This window comes from Heloderma suspectum, chromosome 1 (genome assembly GCF_057233095.1).
Source record: "Heloderma suspectum isolate Gila_16-S chromosome 1, 16-S_ref, whole genome shotgun sequence".
NCBI classification, from domain to species: domain Eukaryota; kingdom Metazoa; phylum Chordata; class Lepidosauria; order Squamata; family Helodermatidae; genus Heloderma; species Heloderma suspectum.
In genome coordinates, this window is record NC_139458.1 from 91,403,218 (window position 1) to 91,422,086 (window position 18,869).

Sequence of the window (18,869 nt, forward strand, 5' to 3'; positions counted from 1 at the left end):
AACCCAGGGCAACCACCTATCTACTGTAGGGGAGGAGGAGTGGTGAGGAGCGCATCTCCTCCACACTTCTGCCACCCTGCTTTCATGGCTAGACAGACAATTTTGGCTGTCTAGCCATTGGACCTTGGAGCATGGGGTGAGGAGGCTGGACAACACATAGGAAATGTCATACCAGCACTTCTGACCTCCCTGCCCTGGCCTTCCCCCAGGAATGCCCTGTTTTCCCCACTCTGTGCTGCTCTTCCGAGCATGGAGCACAGGGCCGATCTGCCCTGCCTATGAGGCGGTGCAAGAGGGGGAGGAGGTTGGTTCTTCATGAACTGATCTTGGAGCGTGGACTCTGAGGTCATTTCCCAGGAACTGACCAATCCTATGGCTGTCTAGCCACTGACTAGTGGCCATAGGATTGCACCCTAAGGATATGATTCAGATGAAATGAGAAGGGCCTCCCCACTTATTCTAGAAGACCATATCTCTTTTCATATGGTCTGAAAATGTGTAATGACATGGAGGTTTTATCTCTGCCCCACCCCTCCACATATTGTTTGGTCTATGCGTTCACTGAGGGTTGTAGATCCAATGTAACACAAATAGAAAAGGTACAGTAGGTGGCGTTCTGACAGTGATTGCATTTTCCACCAGCAGTTCAACAAGCACTAGCAGAACAAGTAGCAAAAACAAGCAACACTTAGCGCAATGAAGTTGTGATGAGTTGTGTAAACGCTTGTGCAAACGCTTGAACAATTGGAATCAAAATATTGGATTTGACACGTGCAGGAGGATGACAAAGGGATTTCTGCAAGTGGCAGAAGCTTTGTGTTAATGGAATGACACCACTGGATACAACCCAGGGTCTGTGCCTGTAGTTGTAAGTGCACACGTTATCTGAACATACGCTTTATCTTCACGTAATTGGGGGAAGCTTGCTTTTTGTAGGCTCCCAGATTGTGCATACAAAGTACTGCTTCACACAGTGCATATTAGTTAAACTATGAAATTTACTGTGACAAGATGTACTGATGGCCACCAACTTGAACAGACTTAAAAGGGGATTCGACAAATTAATGGGGGATAAGGCTATCAATGGCTAGTCATGATGGCTATATATTACCTCCAGTACCAGGGGCAGTATGCCTCTATGCCAGTTGAAAATTATAGGATGCTATTGCACTCATGTCCTACTTGTGGGCTTCCTACCAACATCTGGTTGGCTACTGTGCAATCAGAATTCTGGACCAGACAGGTCTGCTACAGCACGGCTCTTCTTATGATCTGCAAACTCTGTATGTCCCTAGGCTCTTTGCACAAGGAGCTTAGGGGTGGACGAAAGTCACTTACCTGTCGTCGAAGGCCGTTCGCGGTGGGGGGGAGGCGCTTCGCTGCTCCCCCCGCGAAGTTCAGGCCGGGGGGGGAGGCTTCCCGCCTCGCCTGGCCGAAATTCAGGCCGGGGGGGAGGCTTCCCGCCTCGCCCGGCCGAAATTCAGGCCGGGGAGGAGGCACCTCGCCTCGCCCGGCTGCGAACGTGAAAGTAAAAAAAAAAAAAAACGCCCCCTGATAGGCTACGTGACGATTCACATAGCCTATCACGGCTAGATCTGCAAAGTCAGCCGTGATAGGCTACGTCAATCGTCACGTAGCCTATCACGGGTGACTTTCAAAAAAAAAAAAGCGCGTACACGAATGGCGGCCCCCAAAGGGAGCCTCCATTCGCGTTCCTTATTTGGTCGCTGTAGTCTACGTAAATGTTTAAGTAGACTATGGCGAAAATAAGGGCAACGCAAATAGCATTGCCCTTATTTTCGCCGTAGTCTACGTAAACATTTACGTAGACTACAGCGACCAAATAAGGAATGGGAATGGCGGCTCCCTATGGGGGCCGCCATTATCCGTACACACTTTTTTTTTTTGAAAGTCACCCGTGATAGGCTACGTGACGATTGATGTAGCCTATCACGGCTGACTTTGCAAATCTAGCCGTGATAGGCTACGTGAATCGTCACGTAGCCTATCAGGGGGCGTTTTTTTTTTCTTTCATTGCAATGGCGGCGGCAGCAGCCGGTCAAAAGACCGGCTGCCGCTCCCACCTCGCTCGAACACCCGCCGAACTGCCGGCCGGACCAGCCACCAGGAGGGACATTCGGTGAAGGTAAGTCCCGTCCCGGGGGGGTGCGTGGTGCGGGGGGGTGCGGAGGATTTCTCCCCGAAACTTGTTCGGGGGGCCGAACACGTTGGCGCTCGGCCCCCCGAAGTTTTGGGGAGAAATTCTCCGCCATCCCTAAAGGAGCTGATAAAAAATTGGTCAGGAGCAGGGACAGCAGGCAGGTTCTGGATCCTCCTTCCATCTGTTCGTTGTGCATGATTCAGAGTATATGAAAAGGGCTTCAGAAGAGCCTCCCTACTTATCCTAACTGCTACTGTTGGAAAAGTCACAACAATATTTTTCCCCTCGCTAAATAAAGGAAGGGGTATGTATAGGGATGGGAGAACCAGGGGTGCTTGATCTCACTGAAATTCTATGAACTTCTAAGTTCAGTTTGGCTCATTCCTGTTCTTGTTTATAACCTGCTGTCAGTTCATTCAAATGGGAAAAGTTGTGCATTTTCAGAAGTTGCGCAGTTTGAGGAAGCTGCGCAGTTTGAGGAAGTTGCGCAGTTTGAGGAAGTTGCACATTTTTCAAGCGGACATTTTGCCAAAGCGAATGCAAGTTCAGGAATTTGTGAACAATTTGGGAGAACATGTGCTCCTATTCATGTTGTCATTGGTGGTTGTGGATGGGGCATTTTCAAGTGATTTGTGAACTGAAAATCATTTGAAAATCAACTGAAATTCTCATATGTCCCTAGGTATGTATAAATAAAATACTGGTGCCATTTAATTTGCATTTTCCTTTCTCAGTATACTTTTCTCAATTTGTTTCTGGTAAGGGGTCTTGAAAGTGCCATCAGGTTTGTTTTTAAACCCATCAATTAGTAGTCAGGGTGAAGAGGTAAGGGTGTAAGGAGTGCCCTAGCTGCGTCTTGCAGTCCCCTCCAATAGCCAACTCAGGACACAGACGACGAGGATTCTTTCTAAGGCTTTATTCCTTTATTACTTTATGACTCTTACAGATACTAATCACTAGCGACTAAGCAAGGAACAGCACTGGGGAAAGATAGCAGAGTAGCCTAAGCTCCAGGTAAGGCAGTTGGTCTCCGTTTGAAGGGGAACCACAGGAAGACTCTGAACTTATGAGCTATGGAGAGATCCTCCCTCTTTCCCTTGGGTCCTCGGGACGCGACCATTGTTTGAGCGCCAAACAAGCGGAGCGCCTCCTTTCGGCGCCCTCCATCTGTCGTTGCTACCTGTGTCTGCGCTGAGCATCCAGCAAGCCCCGCTCCAGTGCTCTCTCACTGCTAGGGTCACTATCTCTCCCAGGAATGCTGGCAGGAGGAATCTCTGCCAGCTGCTGTGCTTGTGAGAGATGAGCGAGCTCCTCTCCCACGGATTGCTGTTTTTCCTCAGAATCAGAACTGCTCTGGGGCTCTATGGGCTCAGTTTCCACCCTGACAAAGGCTTGTTTTAATTACGTTTTTACCCAACACACTTAATTACCTTTCAGCTCTAAAAAGCTGTAAGGGCAGCTGCACTATTAGGATTGCATTACAATTGGTAGTAGTAGTCTAACAGTTATGTCCGTAATTTCAAATCCAAGAAGATTTTAATGCTAGATGGTGAACTGTAATTTCCAGAGAAGTGTCAGTATGCCAGTTTGATGGTTTTCCATGAACTGTGTTCATTCCTAGAGTTTTGCAGATTCCAAACACACATTAACTTTGGAGTTTTCTACATAATTTCCATAAAATATGTTATTTATACAGTACATTTAAAAGATACCAGCTATGCCTTTCAATGAAAATAACTAATGAAGAATTTCTGTTATTTTTTTTTTTTCAAATCATTAAAAACTGCTGAATATATCAGTTTTTACTGGGTTGGATCCAGATTTATGCTGGACCAACTGCAGTGATGGAAGTGAAATTCCCATTCTTTTCCTTCCTTCCCAGAGCAGCCCCCTGAAAATGCTACACAAGGAGTCAAGGGACCTTGTTGAATGGGGTGAGCTGTGGTGTTAGGAAGATGGATCCAAAACATCTAGGGATGTACAAAAGGGACTTACCTTGTCCCGCAGCTTTTTTCGCAGTTCATGCGAGGGGGGTTCATGCGAAGTTCATGCAAGCGGGGGGAGGCTTCCCGCCTCGCCCGGCTGATATTCAGGCCGGGGGGGAAGCTTCCCGCCTCACCCTGCCGAAATTCAGGCCGGGGAGAAGTGCCCCGTCTCCCCGGCCGTGAACTTCAAAAGAAAAGTAAAAAACAAAAAAAAAGCCCCATGATAGGCTACGTAACGATTTACGTAGCCTAGATCTGCAAAGTCAGCCGTGATAGGCTACGTTAATCATCACGTAGCCTATCACGGGTGACGTTAAAAAAAAAAAGCGTGAACGCAAATGGCGGACCCCATAGGGAGCTGCCATTCGTGTTCCTTATTTGGTCCCTGTAGTCTACGTAAAGGGCAAATAGCGTTGCCCTTATTTTCGCCGTAGTCTACGTAAATCTTTACGTAGACTACAGGGACCAAATAAGGAACGCGAATGGCGGCTCCCTATGGGGGCCGCCATTTGCATACGCGCTTTTTTTTTTTCCAAAGTCACCCGTGATAGGCTACGTGACGATTAACGTAGCCTATCATGGCTGACTTTGCAAATCCAGCCGTGATAGGCTATGTTAATCGTTACGTAGCCTATCACAGGGGCATTTTTTTTTTTACTTTTCTTGTAATGGCAGCGGCGGCAGCCAGTCGAAAGACCAGCTGCTGCCCCCGCCCCTGACGAAGACCTGCCGAAGTGCTGACGGGACCCGCCACCGGGAGCGACATTCGTAAAAGGTAAGTCCCATCCTGGGGGGGGGCAGGGGGGAGAATTTCTCCCTGAACCTTTGGAGGACCGAATGCATTGGCACTCAGCCCCCCGAAGTTTCGGGGAGAAATTCTCCCCCATCCCTAAAAACATCAGGTGGAGGCACCTTCTGTGAATAGAGTCCATCTCCTCATGGAATGTCACTTCCTCTCTTGTGTAGGGATGTACAAAACTTACCTTTTCGTGGAACCTTTCGCGGTGGGGGGGAGGCACTCCGTCCCTCCCCCCGGAATCCTCGACGCGGGGGGGAGGCGATCCGGTCCTTCCTCCCGGAATCCTCAACGGCTGGCTCTGCTCCGCAGCCAGGCTGCGGAGCAGCCATCCAGGGCCATCCACAGCTGGATTTCTGGCCGCGGATGGGCTGCTGCAGACGCAAATGGCGGCCGCTATGGCGGCCGCCATTTGCATCCAGCCAGGCAGCTTTGATAGGCTACGTAAGAATTTATGTAGCCTATCACGGCTAATCCCCCCTCCAAAAAAACACGCAGTGTACGCAAATGACAGCGGCTACGGCGGCCACCATTTTCATTCCCTATTTTTTGCCGATTTATCTTATGTAAGTACTTACGTAAGATAAAACAGCAAAAAATAAGGAACGCAAATAGCGTAGTGGGCGCTATTTGCGTTCCTTTATTTTTTGCCATTCCAGCCTACGTAAATATTTAGGTAAGCTAGAACGGCGAAAAATAAAGGAATGCAAATAGCGCCCACTATGCTATTTGCGTTCCCCTATTTTTCGCCGTTTTATCGCGGTTTCATTTTTTAATTTTTCGCCGTTTTATTTTTTGCTGGGTGTTTTTTTCTGGGGGGGTTAGCCATGATAGGCTACATAAATTCTTACGTAGCCTATCACGGCTGCAAGGATGGCAATGGCAGTGGCAGCAGCCCAGCCGCGGCCGGCCAGGAGACCAGCCGCTGCCGCCACCACCGCCGCGACAGCATCCACCCCAGGTAAGCGCCGTCCTGGGGGGATTCCATGGGGGGGCGGGGGGCAGGAGGCTGTTCTGCCATGGATTTCAGGGTCCCGGATTCTAAAGAATCCAGCCTCACTGGAATCCATGGCAGAATTCTCTGCCATCCCTACTCTTGTGCAAAAATGGTGGCTCATTGAAAAAATGTCCCAGCAGCTCGCCTCACACCATTTACCAGGTCAGGTTGAGTGAGCAGCATGCGGGGTGGGCAGAAGAGGTCTCGTCCATCCCTAATCCCATCTCAGTGTGATAAGCCAAGATATAAACAAGCTTTATGGGCACACAAGCAGCCTCTTTGCTCCTCCCTTCGCATTAGCCAACAAACAGGCCAGGAAGACTTCAGGTAGTGATAGTTCCCTGCTTTATCCAAACAGGAAAAGTATGGCTGATAGCTTTGGAAGGCTTCTTTCCCTGGCTTGTTCCAAAGCTGTTAACCATTCCATAGGGAGAAACACAAAAAGCTGCATGTGCAGGCACAAGGCTTATCAGGCCAAGATATAAGCATCTGAGTGTAGCCATAGTCTGAGCTAGAATCAGGCTTCCCATGTTGCTCGTTCCTATGTTCCCACATGTCACTTAGCAATGGTGGTCAGTAGGTGCATAACACATCCCACCCTCTTATTAGCTGCCAGTTTTGGAGTTGTGGCCAGAAATAGCTAGATGTATATCCACACAGGTGTGTCTGTTTCTTGCCGACAGGATAATCAGAAAACCACTGTTGCTTTCTTCTTCTTATGCAAGATGATTTGGCATGCTGTTTAATTTTAAGTGGTCCAAGATGCAGGTACTTCACAAACATCCTTGGCATACTGGAAATACTTTCTCTGCATCAGCCTCTGCAAAGAACACTTGTAGAATAGGCTTTATACATTGAAGTATAATCTTAAACCTCAAAACAATGGGGGGAAATCCACTGCAGCATAATTCCAAATGGAGCGATAGTGAATTCTTTTTCAGCTATTGTGATTCACTGCTTTATCTGAAAGATGTCTCATGGGTTTGATTTCATTCTTTGAGCTTAGAAAGAAAGTTTTTGTTTTTGTTCTTACTTGGTTGTCCACTTGCTGCTTTTCTCTAGATATTTAGTTGCAGGCAAACAAATCCAATATAGCATGGGAAAAGTAATAGCTCTTCTCAGATTTGTAAATCAAATGTGAGCATTTATTTCATGCAATGAATTCCCCAAGTTCCTACCTAACAAGTCAATGAAATGTATTAAAATGGGGAGCGTACTGTGGATCTCTCTTTCAATGTGAGTTTAATATTCCACCCTATCCCAAAGGGCGCAGGTAGGTTTGCTCCATTTTAAGGACTTGGAATGTAAACAAGCACATCTATACAATGAGATCCAGAACCAGTGGAGGCTGGTGGCTCCAATGTCCAAGGGGCTATGAATCCACTCTGGGTTTCAGCCAGAACCAGTCAGAACTCTAAAGGAGCTATCCAAGGTGTGGCCCCCTGTTTGGGGGACAGGGTTCACACCTTGGATAGCTCCTTTATAGTTGTGATTGAATCCCAGAGTGGATTCACAGCCCCACTGACATCAGAGCCACCAGCCCCCCACCGCCTAGAACTGATCTCTCGAGATTAAAAGTCGAAGTCAAAAAATCACCAGCCTCAAACCAGACCCCCAGCACATGCAGAGAACAAACTGCAAAGGAGTTCCTTAGAAAACATCTAGCAAGGGTAGGGAACTCTATCCTGGAAAGCCTCTCGGCTCCCATCCTGCTGCCTCAGCCACCACAATAAGCTGCCATTTTGTGCAGAAGGACAGCTCATTGGGGAAGCAGATAGCCACTCATCAGGCACCCATGGACTGCTGGGCAGCTTGCACCCTGGCGCAAGCAGGGCAGGCCAGCCAGTGGGGTTCCATCAAGTGGGGCAGACCCAGGTGAATTCGCCCATCCCTAGACACAGCATCTCACCATAACAGAACTACAGCATAATGCAGTATCTCCCCATCATAAAAGTAAAGAGGAAATTCTCATTCTTTTTGTTTGTTTTTTATGAGACTTACTCATGGGTAAATGTGTTCCAGGATGGCACGTAGAGCCATCTTTCAAAAGAATTAGTCAATATTAGAATGGTGTGCTGGACAAATATTAAGTACTCTTCACATTTTCAAAATCTTCAGAGATGGGGAGAAAGTTATTTTCTTCCTTGTCTGGAGAGCAAAGGGCATACTTTTTCAATTTTGTTTTTAAGTAGGCAAACAAATATTGCTAGTAGAATGATTCTCCTTAACTAGAGGAATTTATCCATATGCAAGAAAAGCAAAAACAAATAGCATTGCTGCAAGAAATTAAACTTGGAATTGAAGGGGTGGATTATTTAAATTTTATCCTGCCACTGCCCCCTTCCCAAATAATAAAAAACACCACCAACAACAAGAAGCTAACACTTTCGTGTGTAAAGATGATGGGCGTTTGAATTTTTTTTCTTCCCTTCCCTTTTAAATATGACCGTTATTACTGGATGATTACTTGACATATCAAAAATACTCAGTGTCAAATGTAGCGATGCAAAGAATTAGGGAATATGGATTTTAAAGAAATAAATAAACCACAGCAATTACATGTATAGATTACCTTCATTGAGATTTATTAGTTCTTCTTGAAAAATATTCTACATTAGGTAGTGTTATAAATCTAATCATTCTACCAAGGAAAATATGATTATGCATAAAGAACCAGGCAATGGCTTGGTTCAGACATGATTCCAGTCCATAGTTTGGCACTATAGGAATTAGCCTTTTGCTTGCATGCTCCCTTATGCACCTCCCCTCACATACTCTGATTCAGCAAATTCCTGTTTGTGTTGCTGCTCTCACTGCATGAATGGGAAAATTGTGCGAATCGAGCAGTGATCAAATGGGATTGCTGCATCCCCAAATTTGTGCAACTTTCTTCCATAGACTAGGGCAGGACTGATTCGGTCTACAGGGAAATTTGCACAAATTAGGACATTTGTGCAAATGAGGAAATTTTGCACAAAATCCAACAGAGAAACCCACAAATCAAAGGCGAGCACATGTCTGGCAATGTGCGAACATTTTCAGCAGGTGCATGTTCACGACCACATCAGGGCTTTGAACATGGCACGCTCACATGTTTTGTGAGTGTGAAGGTTTGAGGCCTACAGAGGCAAGGCAAGGAAAAAGGCCAGGCCTAGAGGGGGTATCCCTGAGAGGAGTAGTTTCATTTCCTCAGTTAAGTTGCAGTTTCATTTCCCCAGTTAAGTTCCATTTCTTCAGTGTTGAAACAGTACTTTCAGTTTTGAGGGAGGAGGGCATAAAAAGAGAGAGTCAGAAAGACTAGAGCAGTAAGAGCAGAGTCAGGAAGAGAAGAGCATGAAGAGGACGCAGGAAGAAGCAGGCTGAAGAAGCCTAAGTGCATCTAGGGTAGAGGTACTTGCATTTTTTCAACTTTTATTTTCTCATAATGCCTTGTGTATCACTCAGCTTTATTTTGGGATGGCACGGGCACCCAGTTCTGTCTGGGAATTCAGCAGAACCCCCCCTGCCTGAACTCCCAAGACCTGCTCACCGAGCCCCTACCCCCACTTGCCCCCTACCTGCACTTTGTGAGCAGCCCACACTCACCCCAGAAGCCTCATCAAGCTCCGCAGTCACCATTTTTTGAAAAACAAAATGGAAATTGCAAAACTGAGCACATTTGTGTATGTAGATATGCAGATATCTGTGCATTTTTGCAGTCGCCATTTTATTTTTCAAAAATGGTGACATTGGTGCTTGACGAAGCCACTGGGGTGAGTGTGGGCTGCTCTCTGAGCACAGGAGGGGCTCAAGCACAGTATGGGGACCAGCAACTGGGCACAAAGGTTGGGTGGGCACCTGGAGAAATTGGATGGGGGTGGGTTCGCACCTTTAGTTGTTAATTGCTTGTTTCAATTTACCAGTAAATTGTTATGGTTAAACCCCAGGTGACTGAAGAGTCAATCACTCCTCGTCTACAGCCTAAACCCCATGTTATTGAGAAGGGGAAGTTTAAGAGAAGGAAGATGGGACCTTAGGGAGACAATAGATCCTTAAGAAGTTGCTCAGGGGTCCAGGTCATAAGGGGAACCCTGACAGTGAGCAAAAACAAAGTTTCTCATACATCCCTAGCTCAATCTACTCTGTTGCAGTGCCCAGAGAAGGTAAACAGGACAGAAGAGGCAGACAAAAAGCCAGTGCCTCCTCTACTTGCATGTTTTCCTGCCTGCCCCCAGAAGTATGCCCTGCAGAAAAGCAGAGGCTGCTTCTTGCAGGGGAAACTGCCGCTGCCTCCACACAATTGCTCATGTTTTCCTTCTCTTTCAGCAGGAAGAATTGAGCAAGTGATGGTCGCAGCCCTTTTGGATTGCTCACCTGCCCTCTCCCTCTGGAACACTCTGCCTTCTTGTGCATCCTATCTCTTTGGGGGTAGGAATTGGACTTTGCCATGCAGTGGGAAGTGGGAACACGTGAGCAAAAAGTGGCAACTCCTTTAAGGACGAGGAGGAGCCAGGCACCACCATCTTTGCCTGCTCCCTCAGCCTCTCTCACTGGCTGGTGTGGAGGATTGGGCTAGTTGGGCTTAATACAATGTGTTAAGTTAGACCCAGTGTAGTGTAGTGGCTAGAGTGTTGGACTGGGAGAAGGGAGATCCAGGTTCTAGTCCCCACTCACTCAGCCATGGAAGCTCACTGGGTGGCTTTGGGCCAGTCACAGACTCTCAGCCCAACCTACTTCACAGGGTTGTTGTTGTGAGGATAAAATGGAGGAGGATGAGGAGGAGGATTATGTATACTGCCTTGGGTTCCTTAAGGAGGAAAAAAGGCAGAACATAAATGAAATGAAATGAAATGAATAAATAAATAGTGATGTTGTGTTATCCATTTTCTGTCCTGCCCATGAAGAAGATGTACACACACACACACACACACACACACACAGAGAGAAAGAGAGAGAGAGGACTACCACCCTAACCTGAATATGTTAAAGCATGCATACCAGGCTAGGAAACAGTGGTTTATTTTATGATACAAGTTCTCTTGCCTTGTCCCCTGCCCCCTCCCCTGCCCCCTCTCTTTCTGCTACCTTCTGGTCTGGCTAGCTAGAACAAAAATCTGGGCTCCTGTGTCCTCTCATTAGGTCAGGGATCCAGGGAGGAAAAAAAAGATTAGCTGCAGGACTGCTAGAATCTTTTGAGACATTGCACTGTTGTGTGTGTCCACCCAGTGCCTAAGCATACACACATGCAAGAGCAGTAGATGCTGCGTGTGCATGCCTCCCTGGAACACACTTCCGGGTAGGAAAGAATCCAGCCCCCAGAGTCTGTAGTGGAATGGATCACTCACCTCCGCCTCCCTGCGGGATCCGTCTGGGTCGGATCCCTGTCCACGTTGAACCTGCAGAGCCGGCCACCAGCTCCACAGGGCTGGAGGAAGTCGATACGGCCAGCAGCCATTGCCGTGTTGTATTTCTGTGTAAGTCAGTCCCCCAGACGCAAATGGCGTAGCGGACACCACTTGTGGCCGTAAAGCTGGTTGATTAGCCTAAATGCAGCCATTTACGGCTGCATTTAGGCTAATTGGCCAGCTTTATGGCTGCAAATGGCGTCCACTATGCCATTTGCATCCCTGTTTTGGGCCGTGATAGGCTACACAAATATTTGCGTAGCCTATCGTGTGAACAGAGACACAAATGGCATACTGGACGCAGGGTGAGGAAGCCTTCTGAGTGCCCCTTTCAGTCTGGCCGCCCACACCTTGGCCCCAAAGTCCATGCTTAACCTCGCCTTTGCTCAAGGAAAGCCTACTTGAAGAGGTGGGTCTTAAGCTGACATCTAAAGATCAAGACTGAAGACACTTGTCTAATATTTAATGTGCACTTCCCCCTAATATGCACTGTTTTGTTGCATTTTTTCTAAGATGCTGCATTGGAAAGCTCACAAAAATGTGGTTTTCAGCAAACAACATAGCTCACTTAAAGTTTTGAGAGGTGCAAATTGGATAAACCCATGAAAAAAACATCTCAACAGAACACATTACTCAACAGAACAAAAATCTCCAGGGAATAGATTCCCACCTTGCACACTGCTTTGCATAGCAACGCAGCACTCCTACTACAGCTGTGCTTCCTTTTCTTTGGGCAAAACATTTTGCCCAAATTGTACTGTATCTATTTATATTGCACACCAACACATACCAAGTTTTCATACATCTGGAGAAATAGGCTGTAGCCAGCAAAGCATTATGCCACAAAACATTTGTTGGTCTTTAAAGTGCCCCAGTACTTGTTGTCTTAAAAAGTGATGCAATGCGTTAACTTAGGCTCATATATTCCCATCCTGTTCGAAGCAATCAAAAGTCAGGGAAACCGCCAACAGTTTCACTGGGCACTAATGGTGGCTCTGTTTGAAATGCAGAAAAACTAATCTGGAGAAAGTGCATTTCCCTCTTTTTTATGCTTTCCCACAGGTTTCAGCTCCTACGTATCTTAACATATTTGAATCCCATTGCTTCTGTCACTTTGAGGGGTGCTGGAAATAGAGTTCCCATGTCAAAAAAATATCAAAATTCCCAAACACTGAGAGGCATGGTGTCAGTTCTATTTTAGGAAATTCTTTTGAAAGGGGAGATGTTTATCCTGTTCTATGGACCAGTGATACTTTGAAATGAGGTGTATCCCTTAAATAGGATGTCTCAAATATCAGCTTAGACCCTCCATATTCTTTTGTAGGGATGGGAGGCCAGCTTTTCACTGCTCTCACCCATCAGCATGGTTCCTATAAGACATTTTGATATCTGCATAAGAGACTACATGAAGAAATAAATATTGAGCTCTAAATCCCCAGCTACACATTTGTTTTTCCAGTGTACTTTTAAAGTAAGTCTACTGGATATCATGCAAGAATATTTCTAGGGACCATATATCCAGGGCCAACCCAAGGCATTTTGCTGGTCAAAGCAAAGAACAAGATGTTGGGACCCCCCGCCACCAATCTTACAATACAAACCAACTGGGCTAGATAGAGATGGATGAATTTGTCATTTTTAGTTGCTTCACCTCAGGGGGAGCCCAAAGTGGCCTGAAGCATCCCGCTTTGACTCAGGCTTCAGGCCGAAGCAGTGCACAGCCCCAGTATATACAGCACAGTCTGCATACATGGTGCAGTCCATCCCACTTCAGATGGTGATACAGAACTGCCTGCAAAGGAAAAGCTAGCATGTCAGGGGAAAAGCTAAGCTCTGCACCAACAGGAAGCCATGAATTTGAGGGAAAGCACTAAGCATGTGGTCCTCCACATGCGTAGCTGAGATGAAGGGCCATATCTCTGTGGTAAAGCACACATTTCATATGCAGAAAGTCCCAGTCTCAGTCCTTGGAACTTTCACTTGAAAAGATTGGGTAGCAGCCAGATGATGTGAAAAATAAAAATTGTGCCTGAAATTCTGGCAAACAGCTGCCACTCAGAATAGACAATACTATGCTAAATGGATAGTCTGAACTCATATACAATGGCTTCCGATTCCTGTGAGTCATGAAAGGACTGTACCGCATGTCCTGGCTATCATTTAAATTCCTTTCTGGTCCTCAGTGCTAACATTTCAAAAACAGGACATAATATTGGGTTCCACCTGTGCTTAAATGTATGGGATAAAATCCAACATAAATCCTACTCAGAGCGGACCCATTGAAATGAATGGGATTTAGGCTAGACATGACTGACTGAAGTCCCATTCACTTCAGTGGATCTACTCTAAGTACGACTTATGTTCAATTTTACCCATGATGTTGTTAGAGTATGTACAATTCTTACATCCTTTTATTTTGAAGAATCAGTTACTCTTGAAATGAATGGAACTTGGTTTCAAGTGTGCTCAGAATTCTTGCCTCAAAAAACATTGTGAAGTCTGTTTAGTTTTCTCTCAGCTGACATGAATAATAAAAACTGTAGGAAAATTCACTTGGTTCGCATTTTAATGTGGACTTCCCTAATTTTGCACTTTCAAATAGGGGTGCACGAAAGCCACTTACCTGGTCTTGCAGCTTTTCGCGGTGGAGGGGAGGCGCTTCGCTCCTCTCCCTGCGAAGTTCAGTCCGGGGGGAGAGGCTTCCCACCTCGCCTGGCTGAAATTCAGGCCGGGGGGGAGGCTTCCCGCTTCGCCCGGCCGAAATTCAGGCCATGGAGGAGGCGCCTCGCCTCTCCCGGCCGCGAAATAAAAAGTAAAAAAAAAAAACGCCCCCATGATAGACTACGTGATGATTAACGTAGCCTATCACGGCTAGATCTGCAAAGTCAGCCGTGATAGGCTACGTAAATCATCATGTAGCCTATCACGGGTGACTTTAAAAAAAAAAAAGCGCGTACGCAAATGGCGGCCCCCATAGGGAGCCGCCATTCGCGTTCCTTATTTGGTCGCTGTAGTCTATGTAAATCTTTACGTAGACTACGGCAAAAATAAGGGCAACGCAAATAGCGTTGCCCTTATTTTCACCGTAGTCTACATAATCTTTACGTAGACTACAGCGACCAAATAAGGAACGTGAATGGCGGCTCCCTATGTGGGCCGCCATTAGCCGTATGCGCTTTTTTTTTTTTTTAAAGTCACCCGTGATAGGCTACATGACGATTTAGGTAGCCTATCACGGCTGACTTTGCAGATCTAGCCGTGATAGGCTACGTTAATCGTCACATAGCCTATCACGGGGGCGTGGTTTTTTTTTTACTTTTATTGGAATGGCAGCGGCGGCAGCCGGTCGAAAGACCGGCTGCCATCCCTGCCCCTGACGAAGACCCGATGAACCGCCGCCGGGACCCGCCGCCGGGAGGGACATTCGGGAAAGGTAAGTCCCGTCCCGGGGGGGGGTGCGGGGTGCGGGGGGGCGCAGAGAATTTCTCCCCGAAATTTCTTTGGGGGGCCGAACACGTTGGCACTTGGCCCCCCGAAGTTTCGGGAAGAAATTCTCTGCCATCCCTACTTTCAAACCAATATGGAAACCAAAACTCAGTTGTCATTTGGAATTCACAGTTCTCTGACATTTGTAATGGAGTTCTCCAATAAAAACATACACACACAAAATGTGTACGTTAGGGAAATTTCTGCACACAAATGTGCACATATTAATGAAAATAATGCTAAAATGCAATGCATTCATATAATGCAAAAATGTGTACATTGGGCAAAATTGCATAAAAATTCATATATTAGGAGAAATGTGCACATAGATACACAACAATTTTCATGCGAACTTTTAAAAAGTTCTCAGAGTAGGAATGTACGAAAGTCCCTTACCTGAATCTGAAAGTTGATTCGTGATGGGGGGGAGGTGCTCCGTCCCTCCCCCCGAAATTCTGGCTGGGGGGAGGCGCCCCGTCCTTCCCCCCGAAATTCTGGCCGGGGTGAGGTGCCCCGTCTCTCCCCCCCGAAATTCTGGCCGGGGAGGAGGCGCCCCGTCCCTCTCGCCGTGAATCCTGTCCTGCCAGGAAGCAAATGGCAGTGGCCGTAGCCACCGCCGTTTGCGTCCCTGCAGTCAGCCATGATAGGCTACGTAAATGTTTACATAGCCTATCACGGCTGAGTGAAAAAAAAACCCGCGTATATGCAAATGGCGGCGCCCATGGGCGCTGCCATTTGCATATGCATGGTTTTTTGTTTTTTTTTCACTCAGCCGTGATAGGCTACGTAAACATTTACGTAGCCTATCACGGTGTTTTTTAAAAATCTAGCCATGATAGGCTACGTAAATCTTTACATAGCCTATCACGTTTTTGTTTTTCTTTTAACTTGGAAATGGCGGAGGTGGCAGCCGGTCAGAAGACTAGCCGCTGCAGCTGCTGCCGCTGAACCACCACCAAACCGCCACCGGAGCCGCCGCCGCCAGGGACATTCGCACAAGGTAAGTCCCGTCCCAGGGGGGGTGGGGGGGCAGACCGTTTCCTCACCAATCTCGGGGGCCGAATGCGCTGGCATTCAGCCTCCCCAAGATTCGTGGAGAAATTCTCTGACATCCCTATCTCAGAGTTCAGAATTAATTGAAGACTGGAAAAATGAAAAATGAAGAGGACCCGAAACTGATTAATCCAAACCTAGTTTGGACCCAATAAGACACAACAATTGAAATAGTTTGTCTAAATGGCAATTCGCACTAAGCATCCAGTAATTGTCTATGAAGGCATGAAAAATGTAGAACAGGTCTATCATCCCTGAAACATTTCACTCCACATTGCTACAAAGACATAAAGGAAGCAGAACTAAGGGGACTGAAAAAGTACACGTGCTTTCATTTCCAGTGAACATTATAAAAGATTTGACAATCAAGATAAGCTCCTTTTTGTAGATTGCATTCTCTCCACAGGGCATGGGGACTGCTGATAGCCATCATTTGTTCTAGTAAGCCTGTATCCTACATTTCAAATGCTCTTGTACATCTAATACCCTCTCTTATTTTCTCCCCTTCAGCTGAAACAATGCAGCTATTTTTGTGCTGTTGGGAGAACTGCGTAGATGTGAACTTATGAAACAATCTGCTTCGACATGGGAAACAGAAAACAATTCCATTCTGTTTATCCTGATGAATAAACTGATATGTCTTTTGTTCTTCCTTCTTTCCTTACTGCAGCCCTACTTTAAATGCATCACTGGGCAAGATAATATATTTGGGGTTGTATCCCTTTGTGTCTCTTTGCTCTTTTACCCAGCAGAGGCTTCCATGAATAGAAAAGGGAGGGACTGATCTTTGCAAATTTCCCCTTTCTTCTGCTGTCTCCCATGCCACCTCCCACAGTGTTCCAAAGAGCCCTCTAATTCTCTGGAGCAGATCTGGGGGACACAGGTGGCTGCAGAGGGAAATGGGTATCAGTGAAGATTGACTCACTTTCACTTTCACTTTCCACTTCCAGAAGCCTCTGCTGGATAAAAGAACCTTCCAATGGTAAGGGGGGCACTATGATACAATTGGATTCATATAACCCTTGGTGGATATTAGAAAGGATATTTATCTATCAATTTTTTAAAAGAGAGCATGAAGAAATCACCACCGGTCAGAATTCAGCAAGCTGCACAAAAGCTCAAATGAGCTTCCCCACCACATTTAGTCCCAAATTTCATGGTAACTTCAGAAGTAGCCTCTGATGTAATATGAGGAGACGCTGTTAGCATAAAGGGAGGAGAGAAGGCTCAGCATGTGTGAATCCAAGCCTTTCCATATATTCACTTGAATAATGATATACTGAAAGATGATTGAATTGAAGCTTTATCCTCCTGTGCTTTAATCATGATCTGAACAGTTACAATTGGCATGAAGTGCGCCCCTTTTCTCTGGATTCCTTTATGAGGATATCTAACTGTCCTTGATTTTGTACTCACTAATCACTAATGCACAAAGAGAACCTCATTATTGCTTCACTTGAGTATGTATGTATGTATGTATGTATGTATGTATGTATTTATTTATTTATTTATTTATTTCATTTCTATACCACCCAATAGCCTAAGCTCTCTGGGCAGTTCACAAAAATTGTGAGTTATTTGGGCAGTTCACAAAAATTATGGGTGAATTGAGTTATTCTTGTGAGCAGCCCCGAGAATATTTATACTTAAGGGTGACCTAGAAATCAAGTAAATAAATTAATAACAAAATAATACACATACAATATCACCCTTTTAACTTGCCTGTCTGTTTGTATTACAAGGCTATGCTGGTTCTGTAGGGTAGCATAAGTGTTCAAGCGTAACACATCTTATTCATTTGTTTATTTTTAAAAGGTATATTCCACCGTTCCACTAAAAATAGTGCTCAAGGAGGCTAGCAATAACATACAGATAAAAAAATAACAGAATTATAATTGAAAAGATTAATCTCGTCAAATAAAAAGATCATCCAAACAACACACAAATGAAAACACATTAATAAGAAATAAATAAAAGAACCCAGCAGATTAAAACCTACTTCAGGAACAAATCTGATGGCAAAGTCTGTCTGAATAAAATAGGGATGGCGGACAATTTCTCCACGAATCTTCAGGAGGCCGAGTGCCGACACATTTGGCCCCCCGAAAGTGTTGGAGAAATTCTCCGCTGGCCCCCCACCCACCCCGGGATGGGACTTACCTTCGGCGAATGTCCCTCTCGGCAGTGGGTCCCGGCGGCATTTCGGCGGCGTTTCGGTGGGGGCAGGGGCGGCGGCCAGTCTCCCGACTGGCTGCCACTGCCGCCATTACAAAATAAAAAAGTACAGTAAAAAAACACACACACACCCGTGATAGGCTTAGGGATGGTCGAAAGGGACTTACCTCGTCCCACAGCTTGCTTCGTGGTGGGGGGGAGGTGCTTCGGTTCTCCCCCCGAAGATCAGGCGAGGGGGGGAGGCACCCCACCTCACCTGGCCAAAATTCAGGCCAGGGGGGAGGCGCCCCGTCTACCCGGCCGCGAAAAAAAAAGTAAAAAACACACACACACACCCGTGATAGGCTACGTAACGATTTACGTAGCCTATCGCGGCTAGATTTCCAAAGTCAGCCATGATAGGCTACGTAAATCGTCACGTAGCCTATCACGGGTGATGTTGAAAAAAAAAAAGCGCGTACGGAAATGGCGGCTCCCATGGGGACCGCCATTTGCGTTCCTTATTTTGGCACTCCCAGTCTACGTAAAGATTTACATAGACTACGGCGAAAATAAGGGCAACGCAAATAGCGTCCCCTTATTTTCGCCGTAGTCTACGTAAATGTTTACGTAGACTAGACGTGCCAAAATAAGGAATGGAAATGGCGGCGCCCCATGGACGCCGCCATTTGCGTACGCGCTTTTTTTTTTTTCAACATCACCTGTGATAGGCTATGTGATGATTTACATAGCCTATCATGGCTGACTTTGGAAATCTAGCCGTGATAGGCTACGTAAATCGTTACGTAGCCTATCACGGGTGTTGTTGTTGTTTTTTACTTTACTTTTTTTT

The 18,869-nt window shown here is 46.2% G+C and overlaps 1 long non-coding RNA gene across 1 annotated transcript in view; it reads left to right on the forward strand.

Moving 5' to 3' along the window:
• LOC146357568 (uncharacterized) overlaps nucleotides 1-16,514 on the forward strand; it is a 43,896-nt gene extending 27,382 nt beyond the window's left edge. Inside the window, exon 3 of the long non-coding RNA XR_014786744.1 lies at nucleotides 16,373-16,514. This is a non-coding gene — a long non-coding RNA (uncharacterized LOC146357568). The remainder of the gene's footprint in view (nucleotides 1-16,372) is intronic.
• Nucleotides 16,515-18,869: the final 2,355 nt, after the last annotated feature.